The following is an 11,696-nucleotide window of genomic DNA, read 5'->3' as shown; positions in this document are numbered from 1 at the left end:
GAATTCTTAAAATCTGCATCACAGCTTTAGTATACTATCCATGGGTTAATTTAATATCCAAATTAATATTGCATTTCAATTTTTCTTTTCTACTTGTTAGAATGAATCATGGCACTTCATTTGTAGTAGAAAACAATTATAATTTTTTTTAACTTTAATTCTTGTTTACTTGATATCATGTCAAAATTTGTTGTTGTTATACACTGCTTCCTAGAGTAGAATGATGATAATTTAGATGTTTGGGTTGACATTTTACATAATTTTGTTCCTTTCATAGTTTTTATCTTGTCCTAACTTTCCAAAGTAGGCTTTTGATATTTTTGTTATTTTTTCTGAAATTTTATTTTAATCGAAGAATTTATTTAATTGAATATGAACATATTAATACATACAAGCACATACTTGTGCACACACATGTGTGTGTGTGAGTGTACATGTGAATGTACCTCCTTTTCTCAGAAAATATTTAACAAATCAACTCATTATCTACCATATTAAGTACTGGTTATATCAGAGAAAAAAATCTTTGTGATTGTGAACCTGCCCTTTAGCAGCTGAGCCATATATTTGTTGGGAGTGTAAACTTGTACAACTATGGAAATCAATATAGTAGTTCTTCAGAAAATTGGGAATTGATCTACCTCAAGATCTAGCTATACCACTCTTGGGTATATACTAAAACTAAAAATGACAAAGACACTTATATAATTATGTTCATAGCAGCTTTATTCATAGTAGACAGAAACTGGAAACAATCTAAATGTCCTTCAACCAAAGAGTAGATAAAGAAAATATGGTACATTTTCACTATGTAGTAATATGCAGCTGTTTAAAAAAGTGACATATGAAATTTGCAGGCAAATGGATGGAAGCAGAAAAAAAATATCCTGAGTGAGGTAACCCAGAAAGACAAGAATGTTATGTACTCACTTATAAGTATATATTAGTGTATATTAAATGGTAATCATGATACAATCCACATATCTAGAAAGGCTAAATCACAACGAGGGCTCTAAGGAGGAGACAATTTATTCTGGGAATGGGAAATAGAATAGATTTTGTGGGTGGGTTTGAGCAAGTGGAAATGGGAACAGGAGAATTGGGGAAGGAATAGATAGAGAGAGTATAGAGAAAGATGATTGGAATTGGAGGACATTGGGGGTTGATGTGGAAACCTAGTGCTGTAGAAACTCCCAGGAATCTACTAGGGTGACCCTACTAAGGACTCCTAGTAATGGAAGATATGGAGCCTGTACTGGCTGTCATCGATAACCAGGCAGGGCTTCCAGTGGTGAGACTGGGACGCCAACCCAGTCACAGAACCTCTTCTATTTAGAATCTGTCCTCTGTTCAAGATATTCTGGAGCAATAATGACACACAATTTGTGGGAGTGGCCAACCAATGACAGGTCTAAAAATCATGCAAGGTTTACTATAGACTACTTCATATTGAGCAAGGAAGTTAGTGAGCAAGATAAAGTACCAAGTAACATAGAAACGTTGCCTGAAATAATTTAGAGAATAGAATAGTTATTTAACATTATGTCCATAATTGTATTTCCATAGTGAAATGAAATGGATGCATAGTGTAGTGCTTGACGTTCTTCAATGAAATGGATAGAGAAGAGAGTAAGGGAAGAAAATGATGAAATACAAGAAGGAGAAGATACCCACAGCCAAGATAAGAGAGGTCCAATACACACGAAGCTGTTTGGATTTTACACTAGCGACAATATAGAAACAATTATTAAAAGAAATTTAGAAAGTTAAAGGAAATTTTTTTACTTTGGAATTACAATGTATTATTATCTCTTCTTAAAATATCTATACCTCAGTGACTAACTGGGAACCAAGGGCAATAATCCAAGTGATGAACAATCAGTCTTGAACTAACCATGTGTCAGTGATGTGAAAGAGAAATGTGCTAGTGACAGATATTAGGAGACAGCTATTAAAAACATTTGAGAATTGAGATGAAAATAAATCAAGAAATCAAGTGAATGAAATACATAGATCTTCCAGTTAAGTGAAAAGATTGTGACTACATGCAAGCTAAATATTTCATGTCAAACCTTAATTAACTTTTAAAAAATATATTTTGTGGCAGTGATGAGTAAAATGTCCTCTCACACAGTTTCTTTCATCCATTGGCTTAATGTCCAGTGCTTATCATTACTGTACTCATTAAGCCTTCAGGACACATTTGCACTGTTAGCATGTCTTAAATGGCAATGTATCTTTCTTTTCTCTAGTGTTACCATCTGGCTGTTATTAATCAGCACATGGATGTTTTCTGTTTTGTCTTGTCCCTATTTCATATGTGCCTCTGCATTGCCTTCCTCTCCTCAGAAACCATTTGTAATGCAGTTGACATATGTTCTTAAGCATAGACATATTCTTGTAAAATATGTTGTAGGTTTTGTCCATTTTCAACTTCACAGAGAGTTTGTAAATCTCACTGGTGTCCTAGTTTTCACACCTTCCCTTGTTTGGAGATGAATCCATGTCATATAGTGGGTTTATAGGTTTTTACCTCAATAGAGCACCTAGTAGTGTGATTTACTAGACTTTACTTGTCCATTCTTCTGGAGATGATCATATAGGCACCATTTAGTTCTCAGTTGCCTTATATACAACCCCTAAAGAATCATATAGGGCATGCATCTAGCCGTTATACACATGCTTGTGCTTTATAAATTTATTTTCCTGAAAATGTACTGGAAATGTTCTTCTACTATGGCTATAAATATTTGAAATTATCTTCCTGCTACTCGAGTAATGGCATTGAAGCAATAGGCAATATAGGAGAACAAAATTAGCTGATATCTGCTCAATGATGTGACAAAATAAGTTCCAGGTAAATAGATATTCAAACATTAAGATGTACATTATATTAATCCAAGGAGGGAGAAATGAAAAAATGGGGGAAAAAAACCTTTCTAGCATCCCTGTTAATGTCTTCATTCATTTCTGTACAGTCCCTTGATCCACACCTTCCAGGTAATTGATTTTAGGATCCAATTGTAACACTTCTTCCTTGTTTTAAACAAGAAACAACAGAAGAGAAATTCCCTGAAATTGAGACCTTAAGCATGCCTTCACTTCAAATACCATAGCTGTTCCTCCCTACTTTAGGCTGTCTCAACAGGCAACCTGTTGAAAGTGAACATTTCTCTAGTGATTCTCAAATTAGTTCTTGTACTGTTTGCCTGAAGAGTTCTCTCTATATATGACCAACCTTGGTGCTAACATCTTAGTTAGTATCACTGACCACACTTTTTCTGATAACTAGTATAAAATGCTGACCCTGGCTCTGCCTTTCTATCCCTGTCATTCTCCACATAAGCATTCCCCATTGATTATCTTTCTGATCATTTGTTTCTTGTTTTTCTTCTGCCTCCAGTTCATGAATAGAAGCATATTATAATTGTAATCTTTTGGTCTAGTTTTTTTTATTGTTTTCCCAGAACCTGAGCAATGCAGGGATCAAAGCAGATGCTCACAATTATTTGTTGGGTAAACAAAAGAGTCAAAAGAAACAAATATATGTGGGGATGGCCTTTTTTCTACTAAAATATTAGAAATTTCATCATACTATATAAATATTTCAAAAGATTTTATACTGAGCTTTCTAATATATAAATGTGGTTCTGTGACTCAAGCACAAACCCACAAAGACAATGCTGAACATCTAACCATCAACCTGAGAGCAAATTCAGACTTAATGAATTAATCTCAATATGCTGTGCCCTGAAGGCTAATGACTGGCATGTGTTAAAGACTCCATCATCACAACAGGTTAGTGGCAAGCTTAAGAACAGAGTTCCCCTGAACCATCTCCTCACAGGCTCTCACTCGTTTATTTGATGTTCTAAGAAAAGAGGTTTATTTTATTTCTTCTCTTATTTTTTCTTCATTGATAAAGGGAATTTTTAACGACAATGTGAAACTATTAAATTTCAGCAAATTAAATAAAAAAAAACACATTAAACCTTAAAGTTTAAAATAAAATATGCTTCATATATAAGAAAATTTCTTTAAGCATTCTATATAGGATTTATGCTAATTTTTGGTTTTGCTATTTATAGGTTTTGTTTATGCTAATTATAGGTTTTGTTATTTTTCTTAAAAACCAGGATGGTAGTTTCCTTTATTAAATATGGAGGTTCAACTAGATAAATAGATGCATGTGTGTGTTCCTGTGATGCTGGCAGATTTTATATGTCAACTTTACTAAGCCCTGGTTTTCACTCTCTGATGAAACACCACTTTGAATTTGCCTTGTTAAGTTTTATTTAGACGTTATTTAAAACAGGATATTTTTAGAAAAAACAGATCACTTCTAAAATACAGGATGAGCTCATCACCTTATGATATGAAATATTTGGTTTTGTTGTTTTATTAATAACCAAGATGGCAGCTTCCTTTATTAAATATGCAGGCCCATGGATCTTCGGATAATTTCATATTTTAAAAGTGACAGCTCAGAAGCAAATTCCTTAAAATAAAACTCTACATCTTTCTCACAAATCTTCTATATATTCTCTCCCGCAATCACATGAACACACACTATTATAGATGTCTTATTGATTCTGTAGCAATGAAATATCATAATATATAGATACATACAGATATATGTTTAGATGTGTAGATTCAAAGACACACATATGGACATATGTATTTTAACAGATTTATTATTTTCTATTTATACATGTATTCTAAATTGTAAGAATGACAATAAATAATTATATAAATACATAATCACATAAAATAAACAAGTAGACTAATGTTTCAGTGTTATGAATACATCCTAGTTGAGATTCTCAATGAGAAAAGTGCATGGGCTTTATTATATATATTTTATAAATATGAAAATTGAGATTTTATGACTGTTTAAAAATATTGTCTCTATATTTCTTGTAATACTCTAGAAATGATGGAATTGTGAGAAGCCAACATATTCAGAATAAAATATTATTAATATGTGGCCCTCAAGACCTTGAGGAGAGGAAATTGAACTACTTGCAAAAATTCATTGTAAATTCATCAAGGAATGGGTTGGCATGGAGATAGGAAGTCAATTCACAGATATCTTCCAAGGCTGTTGGATCAGACTGTAATCTGATAAGGTCAGTTTAACATGTCTGGAGAATGAATGAGTGAATCAAAAATGGGGATCTTTGAGATGCAAGGAGAACAGAGAAGCCCAGCAATATTAGGCAAAGAATACAAGTCGATTTTGAAGAGGGCCAATCTTACAAAGAAACACTGACAGGTCTCTGCACACATGGCCATTGAACGTTCAGTACATAATACAGAAAGCAGATGGCATCATGATTCAAAGTCACTAATAATGTCTATAATTGACTTAAAACAACAGTCAGTTATTTAAAGGAAAAGAAAGTGGAAACCACAGCTCTTCTGGAAACCTGCCAACTCATTAAGCGTCCCCAAGCGACCTCAAGCATACATTTGTCTCCTGTGCTACTGAGGATCTTTGGAGGATCTTTGACTTAGTTAAGCTACTAAAGGACAGTCTCAAACACGTGCATCATTTGGTGGGATGCCCCATTGTAGCTTGATTTTTTCGCCTTGCCCACAGTCAGGACAAATCTCTGTCACCCGCCAGTCCCACAGCCGCTCAGACCCAACCAAGTAAACACAGAGACTTATTTTGCTTACAAACTGCATGGCCGTGGCAGGCTTCCTGCTAACTGTCCTTATCTTGCTAACTGTGCTTTTAGCTTAAATTGATCCATTTCCATACATCTATACCTTGCCATGTGGCTGGTGGCTTACTAGCGTCTTCACATGCTGCTGGTCATGGCGGCGGCTGCAGTGTCTCTGGTCATGGCGGCGGCTGCAGCGTCTCCTTCTGCCTTTCTGTCCTTTTATATCTCCTCTCTGTTAGTCCCACCTATCTTTCCTGCCTAGCCACGGCCGATCAGGTTTTATTTATTAACCAATCAGAGCAACTTGACATACAGACCATCCCCCAGCACAGCCAAGTGCAGACCATCTCAAACACCTGCACTCAGGCCCATGGTCCTAATCATCCTCTATACGGACCTGCTGGGTAACGCCACAAAGAACCCAAGAAGGGCTCCCACAGGACATACAGAACATCCCACAGCACCCCATGCTGTCTGCATGGCAGTGACTTCGTTATTAAAGCTCATGCATAGCTTAGTGGCCCATAGGATCTTTATACCTGAAAAAGACATCTACTCAAACTGACAGATTTCAATGTTTTTGTTGTTTCTTTCTTTTTTTTATCCATTACTTCTCCCTTTATGTAATAAGAGTTTCAAACTAAACAATATTAAAGTATACTATTTCACAAAATCCATGTGCTCATACCACAAAGTCTACTCCAACCTATTCAACAGTTGCAAGCATAATTCTTTTTAATATAATACAGAAGACTCATCTTTGAGTTCATTGAAGAAACATGAAGTAAGAAATTTATCACAGACAGGATTCCAGATTTCCTCCAGATAATAGAGAAAAAAAAAATGTTTTGAGAGAATTAGGAGAATTTGGTGCTGCAGTGGTTATCAATGTTCCTAAAGCTGTGACCCTTTAATATAGTTTTTCATGTTGTTCTGACCCCCAAACATAATATTATTTCACTGCTTCTTCATAACTGTAATTTTGCTACTTTAACAAATCATAATGTAAATGTCTGATTTGCAATCCTCAAAGGGCTCATGACTCACAGGTTGACAAACACTGTCATAGAGGATGTTGTGGTAGAACTCACTAGGTGCCATAGTGATTGTAAGCAAGCATTCTTTCAATAGTGATTTTGAAACAGTTGTTAATAAATTTAGAGTGTTCACATTTTGAAATTGAGAGACGTTCCTATCCTTTGATTGCCTTCCTCTATTTTGACAAGCAGTTGAGAAATTAAATATGATTATAATGTAATACAAATTTAATATTTCATAGTGATAAAAAATAATGATGACATTCAGACAAGGTAATTACTCTATATATCCTAAGATCTCCTTTTTACATTTTTGTTCAAAAATATGGAACACTTCACAAAAATGTCATCCTTGTACAGGAGCATATAATAAGCACATTGCACATAATAAACATGATAAGCACATTGCAAAGCGTTTGAGTGACTTAATATTATTATTTAGATTTTATCATATTAATTCAATATTATTTTAATGCCTTAAAGTCAATGATTGATGTAAAATTTGAGAAAAATGGTGAGAATCTGGGGAGGTATACTTGATACCTATGCTCACAAATTTATTGTCTAGTTGCTAAAATGAAGGAAATGCGTGCTCTGTTATCTATTTACTTGGGACTGCTAACAGTGAAAGTTTCTTAATAATTTGGTGCTTTATTTATTTTAGCAATTTAGTAAAATTTATTTTTAATGTTTAAAGGTCAGTATGAGTGATTTTAAACCAATATCAATGATGTTTTCATGTCTATGTGAAAAAAGTTTTAAATATTTTTTCAAGATGTGCATTTTCATGTCAATCACTAATCTTTTTATTTTATACTAAAGTTTTATTATTCAGATTCTTAAAAATCTAAATAATATTATTTGATAATATAAGTACTTCAAATTCCAAGAGTGTTATTTTTAATATTCTTAGTAATATAAACAGCTCTCATTTTTTAAATATTAGACTTTTCATGTTCCCTTATATGTCTTTTTTTCTTAATAACATATTTTTATTAACTCTGAAAATTTCATACAATGTGTCCTGATCATATTCACTTCCCACTGCTACCCTCAAATTTTTCCCATGGTCCAACCCTCCTCCCTACAAGATGGCAATATAAAAAAAGATAATATATTAGTCACAGACTGCATAGCTATGATAACATGTCAACATTTACTGTAATGTTTATTTCATGAAGTCTCTAGCACTTAATACCTTTTCTGCATGACCCTTTAGAAGAATTTAAATTTGTTCTGTGACAAGATTTCATACCATCAATGGATTAGTTCTTGCAATGGGGCAAATCTTGAGTTTAGAAGCTAGAATAGCTTCAAGAGACCTACTGTAATGCAAAAAGATGTTAGTACATAAGAAAGTGATGGATTCTTAGGTAATGTCACAGTGTATACCTGTATACTAGCTTATCAAAGGGGTAACCCTCATGACTGTGAGACCTGACAGGGTAACATTAAATGATATCATTTAAGAGAACAAAGTGTTCTATCCATGAAAATTTTTGAGAGATGTTTGGTTACCTGACAAAAAATAACATGAAATAGTCTCAACTTAGCATTTCCATGATGTTTCTGTATTTAATATATTGTACATGGTATATTTATATAAAAATTTGTCAATGAAAATAAATAAATATTCATTAAAAGATTGATATTATGCCACCTTAATATATACTAATATATACTAATTAATTAAATTCATTCAAGACACAATGAATGATGTATTTAATTTGGTAATAATCTTAAACTAATTGAAATCATAAAAGTTAAAAGGAACTGGTGAGTTCTTTTGAGGCATAAAATCACCTAGACAATGAAATAAAATTGGCAAAACATTAACAAAGAAAAATGTATTTGACTTTTCAAATTACTTATGTTTTCACTTTTAAAACAAGTCACCACACAATAAATTTGGTAAAAAATTAATATTTGTATGTGCTCAGACAGAAACATTAGATCCACAATTATAGAAGAAGTAAACTCTCTCTTGAGAATGTTAAGGAGGAACAATCTAGTGAGTTTCATGTGAGAATAAAGAGCACCTCAGAAATCCTTCTGTGAGTTATTTCCAACTTTATGGGAAAAAACTTTGTAAGTAATGTGCAAAAAGTATACAGTTTCTTCAGCAATTGTTAAGTCCTAGCATCGTGTATGGCATTAAACATGAAATACATATTTTATAATCTCAACCAATCTTAATTATTTTACAATTAAATAAAGACACTCTAGTAATGTCTTCATTTCTGTTTCTTTTTCATTCTGAGGACCTGAAAAATTATATTGCTTATAGATATCAGGAATATAGAACAATGTTTTGTTGATTCAGACAAAATCAGTATCATTGAGAATTTGAGAAGGAACAATTGATATGAAGGATTTCAAGAGAATAAACAAGAGCACTTATTTAAAGTAGCAGTTGTCACAAACTCTAGAGATTCAGTTAGGCAGTATTATGCTCTTGTAGTACCTTCTGGGAGGAAGGAATAGAGCATCTTTGATTTGAAGCCATTAACCAAAGAAGCACACAACCTCCGGGGACTTCTGATTATGATTAATGTCTGGTAATGCCAGCATGTATTACCTTGTTTCTCAGAGCACTAATCCAACTAATCTCGTCTTAAATGTAGCTTCAGAAACACAGCACTAAAAGCTTTAACCTGAGGCAGTATAAGGATAAACTTGTTAATGCTATGTGTAGACTATTATAAGGCCTGGCCTTTATTTAGCTAATCTGAACATGAGTCCACCAAGGCACCATCTGGAGCTTGGGTAAATCCATAAACAAAATGCTGCTCTGTAATTATTATTCTCCATTTCACTACTAGCTCCCTGTTTCCATTGTTACCTTCATATGACTCAGTTTGAATGCTTCCTTGTGTTTATAGAGATTAATACAAATTGGATTTTTTTTTTTAGTTGAATTGTAGAAAGTGGAAGAAAGAAAAGGCCTTGTGTTGCTAGGGAGACCTGATGTGGGAGCTTTGGTGACAATGTCTGATGCTGTTGTACAGCAAAGGCTGTCAGGATAAGCTTAGAGAAAGGGAGCCTGCTGATGCGAAGAATGAATTTAGAATGTTAGTTATTGATTCTACAGTGATCCTTATAAAAGAAGTAATGTGGACTCTGCCTTTTTCTAAAGAAGAATTATAGTACAATAATAAAGAAAGCCTCCAGAAATTTATACCAGTGAAAGGCAGAATAAATGCAATCTCAATTCCATCTGAGAGTTTGTAGAAAGAACACGGCTGCCGGCTGGTTTAGAGTTTCGTCAAATTAAGATTCCATTAGTACATTCTGAAATGGTAGTGTTAGCTGAATAGGTGCCACAATTTATCTTTTTCAAATTACAGTTAAATGTGGAAAATTTTAATACTAAATGATGCTGTAGAAAGCATGTGAAAAATATATGCTATTAATATTGTAGTGAAAATTTAAAAAAATTATATTAAAATAGCAAAATCTTGTGAAAAAAAGTGGGTTGCTATTTACAGAGACAAGGAAATTTTTGTGTTTGTATTTATTTAATATGATTTATTCTTATATACAATATCTAATATCTTATTTATTCACGAGCATATTCTTATATAATAATCATTATATCTGGCATATATAATATCAGTGGAAAGTTAGTTCAAGTCTCTTATAAACAATATCCATCCTGCAATTCCTTTTCCTTTTTTACTTTCATTCTTACCTCTGAATGACTCAGGAAGTGCCCTCTTTCAAAGAAACATATGATTCAATACAGAGAACAAGAAATTAAACTAGCTGAATAGCTCTGGAGTAGATAGGTAGAGGGAAGAAATAGTAGACACAGCTTCAGTGCGAGGTCTAGTAGGAACTGCAATTAGGAGAATGTTAAGAAAATATGACCACAGGAAATGGTAAGTTAAAGTAACATGACTGCCCCTTAACACTCTTGGCCATTTTATGGCATTTTAATTTTACTTCCAATACAAGAGAGAGCTAGAAATGTAGCTTGATGGTAGTGTCCTTGCTTACTATTCATGAGCCTTTAGGTTAAATTTCTGACACCAAAACTTTATTAATGAATAATGAATGCTTTTGGGGGACATTTGAGCAACGGAAAAGCATGTCTTGACTTATATGGTAAATGATCATGGCTGTTGTAATATGTTAATTGGATTGGGTGTACGAGTGGACTCCAAAAGGCACATTGAATGTTACTGCCATCTCACGTGCACCTTAGCAAAGGGATTGGTCAAGCTGGAGTTACTGGGAACTCTGTGTATAACATTAAATAGGGTTATTAATTGACTTGATAGAGTAAATGTACAGTATTATGAAAACATAAGCCATCTTACCAACCTGCCTGTTGCCTGTTAACAAGTCAGATAATCACCATTGATAATTTAACTTAATCCCAAATAGATCTTATTATTTCACCCTGATCTACCTAATATATATTTCCACATTTAATTTTGGCAGAACAGCCAAATTAATCTTTTTAAAGCAAGAAATACAATATCGAGTATTTAATAAAACATTGTGTTACTTCTATTTCACTTAGAACAATACATCAGAGTTTTACAGTGGCCTGTAACTGATCTAGATGAGTAATTCTGTTTCTTGTTGGAGATTTGTGGTTAATGGTTCTATTCCATTAATATATATCATTATTCCCTTAGATCTCTATTCACTCTTTGGAGAATACTCTTCCTCAGGTTGTCTTAACTCCCTTTAGACAACTGTTTTTCCTCCAAGTGTTGAAGTAACTTTTACCGTCTTAGGGCAGGCTTACCCTATTCTCTCTACTTTGTTTTCTTTCCCCAATATGACTGATCTTTATTTTGCATGGAACTTGACAGCTTATCACATGCTGTATTATTTCTTTGTTAGTGTGTGTAATACCTTCTATGCACCCTTATTGTGCACTAAATATTAAAAATATTGTCTTAGGTTTTTATACTGGTGCACAGCTGTATAAAATATTAAGAGACACATAGTACTTGACAACTTCTTTCCTGAA

This window comes from Peromyscus maniculatus, chromosome 21, assembly GCF_049852395.1.
Source record: "Peromyscus maniculatus bairdii isolate BWxNUB_F1_BW_parent chromosome 21, HU_Pman_BW_mat_3.1, whole genome shotgun sequence".
In the NCBI taxonomy this organism is placed as follows: domain Eukaryota; kingdom Metazoa; phylum Chordata; class Mammalia; order Rodentia; family Cricetidae; genus Peromyscus; species Peromyscus maniculatus.
Note: the sequence above shows the minus strand (reverse complement) of the source record.